We start from the raw sequence: 6,000 nt of genomic DNA on the forward strand, positions 1-6,000 counted from the left end.
TAAGCAGGCTGCAGGAATGAAAGGGTTTCCAGTGACTCTGTAAATACTGCCTTTGGCATGGCCAGGGGAACTTCCATTATCTCGTTACTCAGTGCATTGGTTCTCAAGATTGGATGAAGGGTAAAATAGATCAGTTTCTGAGGCTGCCTTACTACTAGTTGTAAAGTATCAGTGAATTTTCAGGAAACTTAAAAAACATTCTTTGTATGAAAAGTAATTTTCCTATGGTCCTGCTAGTCTGTACAAAGTTTTCCTCCCCTCCCCTCCCCTCCCCTCCCCTCCCCTCCCCTCCCCTCCCCTCCCCTCCCCTCCCCTCCCCTCCCCTCCCCTTTCCCTTTCCCCTCCCCTTTCCCTTTCCCCTCCCCTTTCCCTTTCCCCTCCCCTTTCCCTTTCCCCTCCCCTTTCCCTTTCCCTTTCCCTTTCCCTTTCCCTTTCCCTTTCCCTTTCCCTTTCCCTTTCCCTTTCCCTTTCCCTTTCCCTTTCCCTTTCCCTTTCCCTTTCCCTTTCCCTTTCCCTTTCCCTTTCCCTTTCCCTTTCCCTTTCCCTTTCCCTTTCCCTTTCCCTTTCCCTTTCTTCCATATTCTTAGACAACCAAAGAGGTCTTTGTGTGCTCATTTCTGTGTCATTGACAATGTACATTGGATATATAATTTAATAACCTATCCCTATATTAATTCAATCTCATAGCTGTTCTAGAAAGCAATGACTTTAGAAATATCTATTTCGAGGCATCAACTCATTGTGCAAATCAAGAGACCACCAGAACAGAATCTTGTTATCTTCTTGTCTTTTTGTTTTCTTGTCTTTTACATTTTGTGCAAATCTGTACCGTAAGATCTTTTTTTATTATTATTTTCTTTATGTAACTATTCATAACTATCAAGATGCCTGAAGGGCTTCTATCTAGATTGCACATAATGATATCTGTGCCATCACACCTTAAACCAGTAACATTATTAATACTGTAAAATTGTTTACCATAGGCCACTTTTTTTTTTTTTTTTTTTTTTTTTTTGAGATGACCTGAAATAATTATATTGCAAGATATTTTAATACAGAGAGAATCATATCCTCAGCAATTTCTCCAGGTATCTCAGAACACCTGCGTACCCCAACAGGTTATCAGCCCATAATATGGTTATGTCAGAATTTTGCTGACAATGATAAAATCTAATCTGCCTTTTTTTTTTTTTTTTTTTTTCCCCCAGGTAATTTAACTGAAACAAACTCTAATAGCTGATTGAAAACATGATTTCCCGATCTCAAATAATTTTTCTAAACCTTCATTATCATTTTTGTTTCTTTCTCTTCCGTTTCCTCTCTCTCTCTTGTATTTTTAATTTGGACACTAGACCAGTATTAAATATTCTAGCAATAGATCTTCTAGTGTTGGTTATTAGTTTTCTACTTCTCTTCAATTTTCCTTTGCTTATGCATCCAAGGTTCACAGCTACTTATCCAGATGTCATATTAAGATAGGAGCTCATCACGACGAGCCATTTAGTTTTCCCAATTACCCTTCTCCCAAGTTGTTTATTTCTAAAGTATTGTCCTTTATGCTGTATATTGAAATAGCAAAGTGGAAAGACAGGAACGGATAAAGTATGCAAAAGGATCATTGAAAAGAATAGATATTGAAGCATTTTAAAAGTCATTTGAATACATATTCATATATATACATTGGGAATAAAAGCTTTCATATCTAAGATAGAGAAAATCACTTAGATGGTTACCTTCCCAACAAGGAGGTAAGAAGCTGTGCTCTTACTCTGCTTCCCAAAATGAGTTGTTATAAGTTTTTGAAAGCCTAGAAAATTTTAGCAGAATGCCCACAGTCTTCCGGTCCTCTATGGTGCAATTGCCTGAAGTAACCAGGAAAATAAAACCAACATTCACATTTTTAAAGAAAATGTACAGCATTGAAAAGGCTTTCAGGGTGGGGCATAGCTGCATTACCTGAGCGTTCCCTAGGCTTCCAACCTTAGATTCTATCATGCTGGGGGAACCTGGAGTGCTAGTTCTAAGGAACAGTACGGAGTGTAGAGTGGAGTGGAGACACCATGGCTAGGCTCTGTGACCAGGTGGGGACTTGATTGTTCTTGTGCACACCAAGACCAATAAGCTGCACTTTTTGCTACCTTTAGCCAAGAATCTGTCATGTTTTGGCAAATGCTGTAACCTAGTGTACTTTTTCTCATTATAATATCATTATAATACCAAAACACACCTCCATCCCAAAAGCTACCCACCTCCAAGGTGTGACCACCCCTCACTGAGCATGTGCTCTGAATTTCTTGGAGCCTATTACTTTAGACAGAGATTGGAGAACATTTTATCAATCATAACTAAGATATGCTTGACTAGAGTCACTCAGGCTCCACCTAAAAGATATAAAATAATATAAATTGGCCTAAGAGAGAAGGGATGTTAGGGAAGATACCATCGTCAGGGGAGATACCATCCCAAGGGAATACAACATCCTTAGGACCTCCTGACTCCTGGGACCAGTCGATGGGCTGAGCCTCTCTCCCCCCCCCATTGGGATGCCTTTGGGTGAGGTTTGAACACTTGGTTATAAATCTCTCTAGAGTCTTTGTGCCTTTTAACACGTTAATTTCCAGACTGTGAACCTGTGTCACCTGTGTCACCTGTGTCACCTATTTCATGCATGATAGCTTGCTTTTGTAGACAGTCACTATTGCTGGCAATCCAAAGAATCTGTGTACCTGTTGCTGTAATAAATCACATTTGATTGCATTGTTCCTAGTTGCAATAGCTCTCATTAACTGCGACTACAGTAAGGGTGGTTATACATTATTGGTGAATCCGTGACCGTGGTAGTTCAGTGCTCTGAATCCAGCCAGACCCCTAATGGTTAATGTGTTATTGGTGAATCCGACTGGACCCCTAATGGTTAATGCATTATTGGTGAAACTGTGATTGTGATAGTTCAGTACCCTGCATCCAACCGGGCCCATAATGGTTAATACACCCCTTAATGCAACATCCTCCTCCAGTGGAATAAATATTTAGCATCCTTTACCAACTCCACCTTCTCCTAGATTGTTAATTTTATTTATTGTGACAAGTTTTTATGTATTTAAAATAGATAATTTTAAATGTATTATACAAACTCACATCCCTGAGCACACTTTGTGACTGGTCTGCAGTGAAATCTCCATATATTTTACCAAGGTCTAACTGGAAAAGAGCGGCTTTCTAGCTCCCCACTGGAAGCACTTATACAGACAAAAGGAAGCTCTAAGTTAGGAGAACTGCCAGCAGCAGATGCAGAACTGAAAAGAGGATCAAGATGAAAGAAGATTCTGGTAACTCATCAGCAGTTTTGTTAATGCACAGTTAGCTTTGAGGTGACTGTTCATAATCATATAGAGAAAAACAACAAGCGTCAATGAGAGCATGCCAGGGACATGCTCAAAAAGCTGTTAGTAGAGGAGCAATATGGCACATTTCTGAAGCTATGGTAACAAATACTCCAGACGGCCCTACAAGAGAGGCAGAGAAAAAGAGGGAGAAGCAGGAAGTAAAAATATATTAACCAAACTTTTTAGAATACTTAAATTGAGATGAGTGGGGAAATACAGAAGAAAAAAAAAAAAAAAAAGATAATAAAAAAAAAGACCGGGCTAGGAGAAAGTCTGAAAACCATCAATATCACAGACATCTATATTTCACAAGATGAGTCTGACCCTTTTATTTCTCCTGTTCAAATTGGATGCTACTCTATTCACAGATTACTTCAGTAGCTTTCTGCTCATTTATTTCCATGATATTCAAAATTACATTTCTTGGAAGCTATTGATTAGATAACTCTTATGTTTCCAGACTGAATGAACTAATACCTTTGGTGTGTTTTTTCTTAATGAAGATATGTAGAATTTCCTCCTTTATTGTTTGACAGCAAAATATCTCTTTTGAGAACATTTATTTGTAACACAATTGCTCCTAACGAGTGAGCTTAATGTTTGGTATTTTCTCTTTCCAGATTGCGAAATGGTGATTGTGGAGACAGAGAAAAACAAACAACAACAACAACAACAACAACTACAACAACAAAAGATATGGGCACATAGCTGAGTTTATGAGAGAATGCATGTGTTTGGCAGCTAACAAAATACTGGCTACAGGAGACTTTATCACAGTCTGTGTCAAAATTAAAATGAATACCTAGAATAATGTTTTCCATTATGGACTAGAGCCAAACTATCACCCATGAAGCTTATTTAGGGGCTTTCCTGTTACTTCGCATTGCTAAAGAAACACTTCATATGCTTAGTTTATCAAAAATAAAGATCATCAATTTCCTGTCCAGCTAGATGTTATATATCACATGTGGTTTCAACACACTTTGGATCTTCTTCAGATGAAAGAAGATAAGTAAAATAAACTATCTTCATTGTTGTTGTGACTATTAAGTTACTTGAAATGAGATTGGCAGCTTTTCAGTAATCTGATTCTTAAAATATTCATTTCCTATAGAACACATGATAAATGAAGAAGTGGATAGCATGGATGAGACCTATGGTAGAATAGGTCAGAAATAAAGTCTTACAGAAACCAAGAGAAAATGGATTAGTAAAAATAAAAAATAATAATAATAAAAAAATTCTTTAATTCTTTACTTTACTTTTACTGGAACTGACGTGAACCATGAGGAGCCACAGACCAAAAGGCCCCAATCAGATTAAAACTAATGGTATCGTTAATAGAATGGACGAATTAGAAAGTGGTGACAGAGAAAGTGAGAGGGAAAGAACAGAATTTCACAACTTATCATGGTTCTGAAGGAATTCATGTGTGTTTGGAAATTAACAAAAATATTGGCAATAGTGAGTAGAACTCTTAATCTAAGGCTAGCAAAGAGAAGGGAAAGAAAAAAAAAAAAAAAAGAAAGATTAACTCTTGTCAAAGAAAAGAAAAGGAAACTGATCCTGACATCTGAGAATGGACTGGTACAGAAAGACAAATCCATTATGTCAATGAGCAGGGCTTGAAGCCTGAGTGTATAGGTATGGGTCTGAAAGGATGAAAGACATGAATATATGGGTATGATTAGAAGAATATGAGACCTACATTAAGATATGGATATTAGAGTGGAATAGGAAAGTTTATAATTTTGAAGTAGATAGCCAGTAAGTTGTTTAATGTGGAACAGAAAGACACTGCAACTCTGTAGAAAGGGAAAAGTGAATAATTGGGGCAGAGTCAAGCCTGGTGGGAAGTGACCTGTGAAACTGGAAGAGAAGATGAAAAACTGGTAAACAGGAGTGAATGAACTAAAAAACAAAGGCTGAAAAAAAAAAAAAGAAAGCTAGGAAAAAGCCTGATGATCTGAAGAAAAGTCAAATTTTGTTACCTGGTGCAAGGCAAAAAAATATTAGTATTGCTTAAAAATAGTAGGAAACCCAAGTAAAAGAAGCTGTAAGACATAGACTTTTAAACAGTCTGGTTAACATACCAGTCTACGGGAGGAAGGGAATTCTTAGGATATATTCATTGCTAAGAAAGGAGAAAAATAGGAAATACTACAGTGAAACAATATATCTTCACCACTCTGTTTTATAATCTATAATAGAAATTGTAAAACGCCACTCACATGGTTTTAAGAAGACACTATGTCTCATATGCTTTTGAGCTCATGAAAAATTGTTATGCAGTGTCTACTCTTTGAAAGTAAGTAACCCTTCACCACCCGTAACAATTCACCACCAAAAGGTTAACCTTCTGAAGTCATCTAAATGTTACTATTATTTTAATATATGAGACAGAGTACATGACTTATATCTCCCATGAGCAGTGGAAATAAAGGGTCTTACATATGCACATTGTGACTTGGGATGCCTCTGAAATTAGCTGTACTAAGGGCAAGAAAGCACCACTAACATGATTTATCATTTTTATAGTAAGCTTTTGTGTATGTTATTTTTTCACCAAGCATTACTGCATTTTCTCACTGCATAATGAAATGTACCTTTGCAG

At 37.2% G+C, this 6,000-nt stretch overlaps 1 long non-coding RNA gene across 2 annotated transcripts in view; it reads left to right on the forward strand.

Annotated features, from left to right (window-relative positions):
* The window catches only part of LOC137850106 (uncharacterized), a 71,334-nt gene extending 66,767 nt beyond the window's left edge, over window positions 1-4,567 (forward strand). For both annotated transcript variants that reach the window (XR_011092264.1, XR_011092265.1), the window contains one exon: window positions 4,007-4,567. This is a non-coding gene — a long non-coding RNA (uncharacterized lncRNA). The remainder of the gene's footprint in view (window positions 1-4,006) is intronic.
* Window positions 4,568-6,000: the final 1,433 nt, after the last annotated feature.

Source organism: Anas acuta, chromosome 1 (assembly GCF_963932015.1).
Source record: "Anas acuta chromosome 1, bAnaAcu1.1, whole genome shotgun sequence".
Classification (NCBI taxonomy): Eukaryota; Metazoa; Chordata; class Aves; order Anseriformes; family Anatidae; genus Anas; species Anas acuta.